The following is a 14,297-nucleotide window of genomic DNA, read 5'->3' as shown; positions in this document are numbered from 1 at the left end:
AATTCGATTATTCGGTTCATAGGAATAATCGGGAAAAATATTGTTATAGTATCTATGGGGATCACATTTGGATTTACCTAGTCTTGACAGCTAGTAGTCATGATAGTTCATTTTAGTGTGATTTATTTAAAATTTTAATATTATAATAACAATACTCTAGTAATATATCCCTTTGAAGCTATTTTATCTGCAGCAGAAACCTGAAAACCCTGAGCTTTATTTTATAAACTTGCCAAGGTAGTAAAACCTACCAGAAGAGAGATGAATTGAAATTCTTGTCGAAGTAGAAAACGATATTCCCAATATTATTTTTGATTTTCTGCAAATCGAGGCTACTTGAACGATTGATCCCATGTCATTTCTAGGCATGTAATGATTTATATGTATGTATGAAAGCGAGGCAGCGGTCGGGTATAGTCTAACTAGGCGTTATTGAGAGTAAGAGACAGTCGGCAAACCTGTTTATGCAATGGCTAATAATCGCTCATTTTTTTGTACGAATATAGTATTTTTTCATTTCGCTTGGGGAACGACCTGTAAACTTCTCTTCTTCTTCTCTGTTATCGTGTTTTTTTTACAATTTATTTGCAAAAATACCCACAAATAAAGAACACTCCAACTATTAGATGGAGTTCCAAATTTGCCAGTACTAGAAGATGCACGACAAACTCGTCTCTCAAACAAACTCGGATTTTATGCAGCCAGTGATTGTCAAACCCGCAGCATTCCGCAAAGTTATATGAAGAATATTTTCTACCACTACAATAACTGCAACAATAATTGAGGGCTCTCAAGTCGAACTACCATGCTTTTTTTTATTACAAAAATATTGTAAAAATTGATCTACGCTCTAATAAGTTTCACTTTTGGCTCCAAAAGCGCTGATTGCCAAAAGAGAGCCCAGCATAAATAGTTTTGCTATGGACTAACTAGCGTTGCAGCGCTATATGCGCTGTGTATATATTCAAATTATATTGCGACCATTAAATATGATCGAAAAAATGAAGAAACCAACAACAGTAACAACAACAAACAACACTTGGCAATGTGGCGGCAGCAGCAGAAGTCGCTTAAAGTGTCTGTCGCACAACAAACAGAAGTAGAAAAGGTGTGGTTGGCCGACTTTAATTTGAGCAACACAGCATGGACCCACATCAACACTGACTCATTGACGGACGGACAGGCTGATTGCCGTGCTTGTTGGCTGACCTGTTTGTACAAATATGTGTGCAACACTACATAGCGAGGCAAGTCCAAGAAATCTCGGTATTAATTCGTTGCCATTCGATTTGTGGCGAGCGCTGTTGGCGCGGTTAGCTTTGGCAGCGCGCGGTGGAGGCAGTTAACCAGCAGCGGTGAGCAAAACAGCGTGCATGCCGCGACCGCTGGCTGCGCTACAACGACCGCCTGCTGCAGCAGCAGTTTAACATCTGTTACCTCTTGTTTGTTTGACATCAGCGAAGGGCGCAATGGGTTGTGAAGGGGTGAAGCGGCGAGGCGGTGTAGTGATGAGCACTTTCAGTGCGCGAGAGCGGTGGTGGTGGCGATGGTATCACTTTGGATGACTGGTATTTGTGTACTAACTAAGAATTATTGTTGCGTTAGGTAGTTCGAAGCCAAAAATTTTCATACAAATTTGTATGTGTGTGTGTGTGTAAGTGCGTGTGCATGTGTGTGCATATAATAACAATATTAAAAAGCAAATAAGTCACGAGCACAGATTTCTCGCATAATAAATTATCGACGAACATTGAAATGTGGCTTAATGCGCTTCTGTGCAACGCGCTGTGGCAGTGTTGTTGGTGTCTTCAACGGCCTGTGGCTTTGGTGTGGCGAGGCGAGGCGAGGCGGTGACGGTGTGCTGCATTGCAGCTTCGGCCGGTTGTCGGTGGCATAATGCGTTAAGAACTGTAGTTTGTGTTGTCAGTCTACGCTCAGTGGCTACAAAGGAGTAAACAACAACAACAACAAATAAAAATGTTTTTTTTTTATTTTTTATTTTATAAATGGTCAAGAGTGATTTTTTCATGTTTTTGAATTTTTTTTGTGGTGCCACATTTACTTTGCCACTGTAACTTTGTTAGTCTTGTTGTTGTTGTTGTTTACGTTGATTGCATTGTAAGTGCGTTCGGTGAATGATATAAAATCGTTGCGCATCAATAAAGTGACAGATAGATGGACAGCAAGCATACAGTAGCGCTTGTTTGTACATCGGAAAGCAGTTACTTTGATTGCTGCGGTGCCACAAATGCATGTAGTACATACATACAGACAAACATGTCAGCCGCACAGAAGCGAGTGATAACAATGACATTTTCCATTACCACCTTCTACGTTTTTTGATCGAATTCGTTGCCGCAGTTGCACTTAATTTTATAAAAAATGTGAAAAAAGTTTAACTTCGTCGGCACCGAAGCAATAATACCCTTCACGAGAGATTTTGTTTGATCAGTTCGTATGACAGTTATGTATATGCTATAGTGATCCCATCTAAACAGTTTCTTCAAACATTGTAGCATGTCCTTGGATAATAATATTATATGTGCTAAGCTTCGTGAAGATTCTGTATGGGAGCTATAGTATGAGCGATATCAGCGGTACCGATAAAGGAGAAACGGATGTATACAAAATTTCGGTTCGATATCTGAGAAACTGAGGGACTAGTTTGTGTACATACAAAGGAAACGGATAAATCAGTTCAACACGTTAATCATTTAGATATGTACATATATACTTCAAAGGGTCTCCAAGGTTTCCTTCTGATTGTTACAATATTCGTGGCATAAGAGATATAAAAAAGTATACTTAGTTTACGGCCGTGACGAATGGAACGACTTGGCGCATTTTACGTCGAGATCTTAGATTAAAAGCATACAAAATAAAGCTTGTGCAAGAACTGAAGCCGCTCAACCTTCCCAAGCGACATCGCTTAGCTCTATGGGCTCTTGAATAGTTCCAAGAAGATCCGACGTTTTCGAGCCAAATTTTGGTTCAGCGATGAGGCCCATTTTTGGCTCAATGTCAAGGTATGTCTGAGTAAACAAGCAAAATTGCTGCATTTGTACGAAGAGCAACCTGAAGAGATTCAAGAGCTGCCATTTCATCCAAAAAAAAGAACGGTTTGGTGTGGTTTGTCGGTCAGAACGTAACCGTCATTGACGAGCGTTATCACGCCATGATAACCGACTATTTGCTGCCTGAAATTGAAGCTCGTGATCTCGGCAACATTTTGTTTCAACAAGACGGCGCCACTACCCGCACATCGCATCAATCAATGGTTTTATTGAGAGAACACTTCGGTGAGCAGATAATTTCACGTTTTGAGCCGGACGATTGGCCACCAAGATCATGTGATATCAGCGTTAGACTTTGTATAGTTGCAAGTCTATGCTCACGCGTGTCCCATGAATTTTAAATTTTCTGTGCTTTTTTTTCTTTTAAAAGTAGGACACCTCCAAAAGGATCACCCTATATTTTTCTACATCAGTAATCAGCATTTTTTGTTTTCGCTTTTTACTCTTCGTTATTGTAGAGTTTATAGCGGTCGCCATTATGACTATAAATATATCTACTATGTATATATGCATATGTATATATATGAGTATGAGTATGTATGCATGTATATATGTATTTATTTCTTAATTCAGATGAAAATTAGTAGCTTCTGTTTTTATGCAAATTCCGATGCTCATAAAATTTGTAGAAAGCTCGTAAATGTCTTTAACAATATTTTTTTATTGCTGTTCTTCTGAGCCTAGAAATATAAGTGAATAACTAAAATTACATAAAATTAAGGGATTAGATTTGAGTATAGCGAGCTTTTGTCAAAGAATTGCAGTATCGATAAAATAACGGAAATCGTCGAGTCGATTATCATTTAGATATTATTTGGATTGTTCAGTAGCTAAACATTGCACAATAAACCGTATGAAACCATTTAAACGAGACTGGGTAGAAAAAGAAGTATGGGTGCCACACGAAGACTAAAATCTTATGGATCGAAATTCCAACTGCGAATCGTAATAAAAATCGATCCATTTCTGAAGCGCATAGTTGCTGTTGATGTAAATTGGGTCACTTACGACAACGTCAAGCGAAAATAGTCATGACGCAATCGCGCTGAGCCGGCACAAGCCGTAATCAAGTTATTATAGCCGGTCAAGTAAGTTTTGCTATGCGTTTGGTGCGACTGCCAGAGAATTATTTACTATGAGCTGCTCCCTACTACCAAACGCTTAGTGCGGACCTATACTATCAACAATTGGAGCTTCTAAAGAGATCAATTGCCCAAAAGCGGTCTGCTTTGGCTAGTAAGAGAATAATTGTGTTTCATCAGCGCAAAGCTAGGACACAGACATCAATGTTGGCACGCCAGAAGCTCCGAGAGGTTTGTTGAGAGTCTGTTATGAATCTACCTTATAGTCCGAACCAGACATATTACATATAAAATGAACCAAATCGGGGCATTCTAACTATGCTAGATAAAACCTTCAATTCAATGCGAAAATAATGGATTTTCCTTTACTAGACCTTATATTACATTAATTAAAAAATATCTATTTATATAGAAAAATAGCTGAATTCATTTAACTCCAATTAAATTTTCAAAAACCTTCAAAATTGGCCCTACTTAATTCCCTCTCAGTCTCACATACTTGATGTAAAGACCGCTCATCCTCCTTTGGTTTAGACTTAGTTGACTCGACAACGATTTTTTCCATATAATAATTCACTGAAAATCGCGACATATAAAAGGTGAGAGAGCAACACAATTTTATTTAATTCATTCTTTTTTATTAATTTCTAATCCCGGAACGGCCGGGACGCCTAACTCAGAATGCGGACTATCCTGGCCAAACCGGGACGAGTGGTCAGCTAACTTTAGATTAGAGAATTGATCATGTGAGTCCGTAATAAAACTAGAAAATAATTTTTAGCTTAGTATTGAGTGATTTGATAATAATAAAATTAAAATAATAATATCATCATCGAAAATATATAATCATCAACATTCCGTGTCTTGTTAGCTGACATATAAAGTATTCTTTGATTCTACAAATACGGTCAAGTAAAACTGCTGGAGAATCATGTGAGTTCTGACACTTAATTAAACTCCATAACTGCAGTATCGACTTATTTAATTATTTATTGTATGAGTATATATGTATGGACACACACATATATATATATAATAATGATATTTTTTAACTCTCAACTCATTATTATTATTTATTTCTTTTTGTTAAAGAAAATAATACCAGTCGACCCTCGGCATTAAACAGCTCGTGCCAGGTGTAAATCAGACTTTGCATCAAATGAGTGTTGAATAAATATAAAAATTGCAGCTGACTTAGTAATTGAATACATACATATGTATTTGTCTGTCACTAATCCGAGTCTAAATCAAAAAACGAACAGACACGAGTTCGTATTGTAAATTTAACGAGTATTTGTGTGTGTGTGTGTGTGAAGCTTATAAAATTACTTAATTAATAAGGCGAAGATTTATAGATCCGACGGACCACCAATACAGGAAGCTACCAAATCAAAGCGTTGAAGATTAAGTAAAAAATAGATAAAGAACGAAGTGAAGAAAAATAAATAAAAATTGGCACACACATCCGCTGTGCGGCGGGGACAGTTTTTTGTTTTTTCGCTGCTGTCGCCAGGATGCGCGCATACGCTCATTTGTTACTCATTATCTGTAGCAAAGTAGTTGTTGGAAACAAGCGAAGGTGATTTAGGGCCCTTACAAATACGCAATTTCACATCAAACCGCATGGGCGAGCAAATTGTGGGGAGAAGAAGGCATGAAAACAAAAAGACACAGTACACGGAAGCGCTGCTTAGAGAGTAGTTGTTGGTGTTGAACAAAGGAAAGCAGAACGGCCGGACGGACGTTGACAAACGCTGGACGCGCGTTAGGTCACACAAAGCGTGGCAGAGAGAACATTTCGGCTAACGGAAAGTAAAATGTGTTATTTAAGTGTAACTGCTGCTGCTAGCTCCCGCTTGCTTCCTCCATAAAGGAAGTGACTGTGTGGTCGAAAACGCTCACCAGCCAGCTTTCTTGCGCATACAACTAACTGTCAAAAAAACGATGCTTAAACTGAAATCAATTGGCATTATAATTTATAATGTTGCTGTTGTTATTGTTGCATGCTCATGTATGTGTATGCATGTGTGCGCAAGTGCAGCAGCAGACTTAGTGGCTACGAAAATGCTGACCAGCGCATACTAGCCGAGACAGCTAGCAACACGAAATAGCAAAAACAACAACAACAATAAGAAAGACAACAACAATAACAACAGCAACAAAAACACTAACTGCAGCAGCAATAATAATAAAAGCAACAACAAATAATAATAACAACAACAACAAAAACAACAACAATATTAGCCGTCGTAGAAAGCAAAGAACCCGCTCCTAAACAAATGAAATTCCATACTCATTGTTTGCCATCAAAGAAAAATCGTTTCCCAACTTGGTGGAAAATACCTTGACGGCTGCGTAATTGCACCTGATTGCATGCAGCAACGAGACAATAAGTTCAAATTGTAATCAAAAAAGAAAAACAAAAAAAAACTGTGTATAGGGAAACATTATTGAATGAATGTTGTGCTAGAATATGAATGAAAGTGTAGCGCTAGAACCCGCAAAGTGGGGATCGCCTCCGAAGTAGTGCGCATAATACACGTAGATACTCCCCGCCGTGCACTGCGCATGCGCATGCATGCATTGCCGTCTAACGTTTGATATGAGAGATGTGAGTGACCTCTGGCAGGTCTTGAGTTCACTTGCTGCTGTTGTTGTTGCAAAGCGTAGTTGTTGTTGTTGTTGTGCGTTGAACACCAGTTGCAGCGTCTTATTGTTACATTTGACAGCGTCAATAAATTATTTTCTAAATGAATTTAGGTTTGTCCAACGTATCTATCTATATATGTGAATATCTACATAACTGCTCGGCACTTTTCTCAGCTTCATGCGTTTTCTATTACCATTTTTATTTCAATTTCCATATCAATTTCCATTTGTTTTTCATATTTTTATACCCTGCACAGGTGATATAAAGTTTGCCACGAAGTTTGTAACATCCAGAAGGCAACGTCGGAGACTCTATAAAAGATATACATATATAGAGAATCACGTGACGGGCTAAATCGATTTAGCTACGTTCGTCTGTTTGTATATACGCTAACTTGTCCCATAGTTTTCGAGATATCAGTGTGAAATTTTTCACTCGTACTTTTATTCGCAAGAAGCCGCTCATTTGTTGGAAACGTCGATATCGGACCACTATAGCATATAGCTGCCATACAACCGTACCGATCAAAATTTAGATAAAGACTTTTGAATCCTTGTATGCTATAAGAAATTCACCTGTGAAGGGTATTTTAACTTCAGTGTAGCCGAAGTTAACGTTTTTTTTTCATTTTGAAAATTTTGTTTGTATCAATTTTTCGCTTACCGCTGCGCATGCGTTACATAATTGTAATCTTTTAAAAACTAGAAAAATGAATTAGCATGTAATTTTACCGTATGCCCCACCGCTTTTCGACTGACCAGCCGACAGCCAGTAAACAATGTCGCGGGACTTTTATATAAATTAATTTTTGTGCCTGTGTCTTTTTTTCCCAATTTTTCCCATTTTTCCTCTCAGCTCACCTTCGCGGCGGCTGTGAATAAATTCAATTTCTCTTTAATGCATCATTTATTAGGCAATGCTATGCAGTAGACGGCAATCGTTAGCCGTCTTTAATATACATTTTTTATTGCACTGAAGCTAATATAGTTTTATGGCCGCAATTCGGAAACTTACTGTAGAAAAATATATTCCAAACAAAGCAAACAAATACAATAAATGAATGCAAGAAGAGGACATACGCACACTAAACAAAGGTTCTGCTATTATTACTGTATTTTGTTGTTGTAATGATAGCTTCCGGTGTACGCGTGAGCGCTGAGAGCATGCTGTAATGATGGGTTTATATATATTTGCTGGCAAAGGCTAATTTAATTTATTTAAATAATAAAAAAATTAATAAAAAATAATAAAAAATATTAAATAAACTTTTTTGAAACATAAGTGAGCTTCTGATACTTATTTTTTTCACCATGAAAAATTTAAAAAAAGTATTTATGGTTCACAATCAGCATAATTTTTTCTAGTTAAAATTTAATAGCACGAAAAGTACTAAAACAATAGAGGTGTCGAAGAGATTCACTTTTTTGAAGAAAGCTCTAACAACAGCTCTTACAAACTCCCCAAAGCTGAATTACACTCTTCATGCAATAAAAAACGATGTCGTTTACCGTTATACAAAGGAACTGAAGTCGGGCAATATAAGCTTTTTTATTTCGGTAATACATTCGGAGATTTAAAATGATCTGCCGAGTGACTATAACATAGATTTTTGTAAAGCACGTTGATTCGGCCAAGCTTACTAAGCAAAGAAATTTGAGATTGCCATACTTTCATCAAGGACTACAAATGTCTGCTAAACTTTTACACTAAAAGTCATCTACATTAATAACGACATTCTTGCCTGTAAAAATAAAACTATAAACTTGGAAGTTTTTGGTTCAAGACTATATATACCTCAGTTAACATTTCTTTCTGTCACTGCATCTGTCATATAAAATATCTAAGCATCCGCTGAATTTTACGAAAAAATTAATTATCTCACCAGCATAGTTGGCAACACTAGTGCACAGCTTGTGATCTAATGCAAAAAATTTCACTATGACACAACTTGTATCAACGAAACGCCGACTTAAACTCGAAAATAATAGAATATTAGTTTACATTTTATTGATGATTTGAAAGCTGATTATCTCTATTTGACCAATAGCTCCTATTGTTTGTTTAAGTTTTTGTCTTATGTAAGTGGTCGCAGTAAATGCTAAAATGTCAAACAAACAGCTACAATTTTTTATTATACAAGAATATGGCATTAGGAGTTTTCAAAGTAAGGACTTTCTTCACAGATTTACAAAAAGCTATTTTTTGGCTTTAAAGTATATTATATAGTATATACACCTTTATAATTATGGAATTAAAATCTAACCTACTCTACAGAGTGCAGATTAAATTTTCTACACTGTATCTAGAGAACAGCCATCGTGCAGCTTTAGGCTTAGACTTTTATATTAAATATACTTTTAATTTACATAAACCTGATATTCGCATATTAAGCTGCACTACCAAATTGTCAGCCTTGCCGATTTTTCCGATTAGTAATTACTATTGCGACTTTGGCCCACTAAACTATAATATTTTGAAATGAATTTTATAAATGCTAGGTGGAAGACTTATTTAATATAAATTTAAATTCATTCTTCTTTGGTGAAATTGAAAACTAAAATTGTGGGGAATATTCACGTAAACAGAAAAAAACATTTTTCCAACATTGATCGCCAAAATCGGAAAGAATTAAAGCTGCGGTGCGCTACTCACACATTATGCCAAGCACAACCCTTTATGCATTATAGGTATACTATTGGGTACATAACTATATTCGTTATATTTGTGCGATTTTTTTTTCAAAGGGCAAAGTCTGCGCTATAATGCGGTTGAGGCTAAACTTTCCAGCCGTTGTTTTCCAAATAGTTTTGAACCGCTTTTGCAACATGAGATTAACCATTATCAAGATGAAAAATTATTGCCAGGCGTTTAGTTGCAAATTTCGGGCATTTTTCGGCAATAGCTCGCTTCAATTTGATGAGCTGTTGTTGGTAGCATATCACTTTACTGGTTTCAACCAGTTGTAGAAGCTCATAATACAGCAGGCCCTTCTAATCCCACCAAGTACAGAGCAATACTTTGGCGTCATGGATATTCGGCTTTGCCGTTGATTTGACTGTGTTGGACAGGTTTCACATATGATTTTTTGCAATTCGGTTTGTCGTAATGATTCCATTTTTCTTTATCAGTCAGAATCCGGTGCAAAACGATTTCTTTTTGTAGCGTTCAAACAGCATTTATGAGATACAAAATCGTCTTTCAAACGTCTCTTGGCTTCAATTTATATGGCACGCAATGTCTTTACTTTTGAATGTAGCTGCCTGCTTTTTAAAAGTTTTGAAATTACTGCTTCAGTGACTCCCAAAGATTTTGCGAGCCCTTCTTGTGTTTGGCAACAATATTCAGCGAATAATGCTTTTAGTTCTTCATCTACGAATTTTTTATACGACTAGGACGTTTTTCGTTTTTCAAAACAATATCATCACTTTTAAATCGCGCAAACCACTTTTGGCACGTTCGCTCACCGCAAAAACAATTTTACCCGCGAAAAGTTGAACATATTTGAGTGAAAAAAAGTATTGCTGTTTACGTAATATTGAAACAATGGAATAATATACAAGTTATGACATAGAAATATATATAATATATAGAGCCAATACTTCCAAAATATTTGGGCACACTGACGTGATCGCTAAAAATGCAGACAAATACAGTCATAGCGTGCCTCCAAGAAGTTCAAGTTACCTGCAATATATACAGACAATATTCACTCATTCAAGCAATAAATTCTTTACCTTTAGCTTTCTACGAAAATTGTTTATGTTTATAGTTAAGAAGTGTCTTTATTGTAAGCAATTTTTGGGGACGCCATTGAAATGAGAGTATTCTTTCGTATCTGAGGATCTTAAGGGGGTATTCTGGTCTAGAAGTCTGAATTTTAGGCTCTTTTTCGGGCTCGTTAACAAAAAACAAGAAAAATATTTACCATACATTTTTTTATATGTTGTTTATTGATATGAAAAGATTAAGGATCAATTATAATATAAAAAAAAAAATTTTTAACTCAATGCTAGCAAAGTGGGGACTGATGAAAAACTGGCGTGTCCTGGTGTGCAGGATATCAGGACTTCCAGTAACCCGAAATAGAAATTTTTTATTGAATGATCCTTAAAGAGGAAGGAAGGTAGTTATAGAACTATAAAAGAATTTTGGAAAAAAAAATTTTGCGTTCGAAATTAAAAAAAAAAAACAAAAAAAAAACCTCTCGTAGGATTTTCAAGTAAATCGATTCAGTAGAACTTGAGATTGTCAAAAAAGTAGTTAAGGAAGTAGTTAAGAGAAAAACGAGTTTAAAGCTCGTACTGAGCTGCCAGTTGACTTTGTTGGCGCATCACAAAATGAACTGTAACTCCAAAATAATTGAAATTTCAAAAAATCTTTTTAGAATCATATTCTTAAAGAGTAATACTACAATAATATGCGAAATAGATTTTTTTAAATTTTTAAATCAGAATACCCCTTTCAGAAAACGTTTTACTTGGCTAAATGCTACAGAAAAAAAACTTCGTTCTGAGGCAAGCGCAATCTAAACTTGTTCAAAAATTAAAAATTTCTAAAAAGAAACTTTTTATATTTTGTGTAAATAACTACTTTTTTAAAATAATACAACATACTAATTCATTGATAAAATTTTCAATAAAATATTAACAAAACTAAAAAGTATATATATTTGAATATAAATAAATTATAATATTGTTAAGTATTTTATATTATTTTATTACATTTTTTATTGATTTATTTTTACGTTTTTGGTTAAAAATCGCATGCTGAAGCTAAAAACGCTAATTTAGCGATGATAACAGAAAAAGTGGAGACTTTAAATCATTTTTAATTTTAAGTTTAAAATTCTGAATTTACCAAATATTATTTTCCAACACTTCTAATAGAGTCCTTCCAGATAATTTCTTAAAATATTACTAACAAATAGTTCCATAAATATATACTGAAACATATTTACGCACCCTTGTAGCAACCCTATTGGAAAGCCATTCATTAAGGATAAATCGATTAATTAGAAATTTCCTCCTACTACCGTTTAAGGCGGTGAAAAATGAAAAGTGATTTTCGATTGCTTAACTGACATCAAAAGGAGCACAAATATAATAAAGTTATGTAATAAATGAAATTGCCTCCATCAGCTTGATTTCTAATTTCCAACGGAGCAGCGGCAGCCGAGCACAATCAAAGCCATATACTTAAAACACACATACGCACACACATACTGCATGCATAGCTATAGCAAAGCAGTGGTGGCAAGCATACAAATTTAAAGGTAGAAATTTGAAATTTTCTTCAGCTTGAATTATCAAAAACCAAATGCCGATAATTTGTTGCACACAGCATTTCACAACAGAAACCGCCACGTAAACACACATATACATATATGTATGTATGTGTATATTCATTTATGTATATGTGATTGCTCGTGGTAGCGTGGAACCTTTTCACATTTGGAGCAGCACCGCTGCACTGCACCCTATTTCGACATTTCCAGATCATCGCTTTCAATTAGACTCATTTTGGGAGTGTTTGCCGCCATCACTATCGCCAGCACCATCACGTATCCAAATGCTATTGCCAGCCGATCCCTCGGCCGACGTCGCGTCTCATTGTCTAACGTTTGGAAATTCGCTTCTGTTTGGCGGCGGCATTGTGATGCATAGTGTTTTTGATTTTAGTGATCGAAAGAAATGCACAAGAGTGCATATATACATATTAATATGTTTGTATGTATTACCTAGTTTTTTAATTATACCCTGAACAGGGTATACTTATTACCTAAGCTTGCCACGTAGTTGGTGATACCCAGAAGGAAACGCGAACTAATCCCTCAGTTTTAGAGATATCGTTCTGAAATTTCGCACACGCCCCTTGCTCCCCAAGAAGCGGCTCATTTGTTGGAATCGCCGATATCGAACCTTCATAGCATATAGCTGTCCTACAAACCGACCGTTCAAAATCAAGAAAAAAATGTATAACCTTTTATGATGTAAGAAATGCAGCCCCGATACACTCTAATTTAACGTTTCTTCTTGTTTTTGTTTTTTTTTTAATTTTTCTTAAATTTTTGTTCTATATATTTTTCGTATTCCATTTTCTTAAATCAGCAAACCATTTGAGTGTTATCCATAATTTTTCAATTTCAGCATTTTCCGTTTGCTCAAAATTCCATGCATGTGTGTGTGTGCGCGTTTTGTTGTTTTATGAAATTTATTTGCAGCGCATTGTTTGCCATGGTAAATTTCACTTGAATGCCAATAAGGCCACTTATTTGTGCTGGGCATTGGCGAATTTTCATTTTTGCGATTTTTCTCTTATTTTCATTGTTCGATGGCTTGCCATTCAGAGCAAACACACATACACACATGTATATCGAAATGTTGAATACATGCGGTCTTAATTACTTGCCAACAGGACATTACCTTTCGCAGACAATTGTGCTGCCCATCATCGCATATGTACATATGTTCTATATGCATGTGCGTGTGTGTGTATATGTTCACATACGCTCGCCTGCGTGCATCCTCTTTGCCGTTTGTCCACTCTGGACATAATTTGGCATGCAATTGAAAAACATTGCTGTCTTTTGTTTTTCAACAGCTTATTCTTATTTTGCATTTACAATATTTATTTATTTGTAGGTAGGAAAACAAGTATGTAAATACATACATAAAAACATACAAACATTTTTTTTATGCTCTGTTTGTTTTTGTAATTCGTTGTTGCCTGTCAATTTGTTGTGATTTCTTGTTCATCTGCAATCAAGTGGAAATCCTTAAAGTGATTTTCGACAACCATACACTTATGAAGTGAACTTGCATATGTGTGCGTAAGCGAATAAAAATATACATATATGTATAAATAGATCTATGTAGCTAGCCAGCAGAAAACTGTATTTATCGCTTTATCAACTAAAAATTCGTGTAGATAAATCGGTATAAAAATATACCATCTGATCAAATGTGAACCGGATTGAGAAAAATAAAACTTTTGTTATCGCCTGCAAAATAGGCATCTGAGCCAATACAAGCGTTGCAACGCTTTATGCAAGTTTTCATCTACTTGTTATAAGCCTCAGCTAGGCGTTTATGCCTTCAGCGAATTTTGGTTTTTTTGGTTTCGTCTTATTTTTGGAGCGCCATGCGCTAGATTGTTTTACAATTTCTACGTTATATTCATAAACGTCTTGTCAAGCATCCCTTTTGTGTCCTCCAACTAGCGTCATTTTTGCAAAACATTCACAACATTGGATACGAGTCTAGCATTGACACGCTTCATACCCAAAACAATAACCAAAATGGTAGATTCATAATAGATGTTGAAATACTCTGCTGTCTCTCTGATGCCTATGCGACGTTTTTGAAGCACTATTTCTTTAACTTTTTCGATGTTATCGCCATTAAAAGGTAGATGAGGCAAGGTGTCGATGACTTCACGACCTTCACTGCATGCTTTGTGCTACTCAAATACTTGTGTTCATGCATAAGTGGA

General features: G+C 35.8%; 1 protein-coding gene across 1 annotated transcript in view; it reads right to left on the bottom strand.

Moving 5' to 3' along the window:
* The window catches only part of oc (ocelliless), a 151,341-nt gene that overhangs the window by 99,272 nt on the left and 37,772 nt on the right, over positions 1 to 14,297 (bottom strand). The window lies entirely within an intron of this gene.

The sequence above is a fragment of the Bactrocera oleae genome, chromosome 5, assembly GCF_042242935.1.
Source record: "Bactrocera oleae isolate idBacOlea1 chromosome 5, idBacOlea1, whole genome shotgun sequence".
Taxonomy (NCBI): Eukaryota; Metazoa; Arthropoda; class Insecta; order Diptera; family Tephritidae; genus Bactrocera; species Bactrocera oleae.
This window is presented reverse-complemented; position numbering and strand designations above follow the sequence as displayed.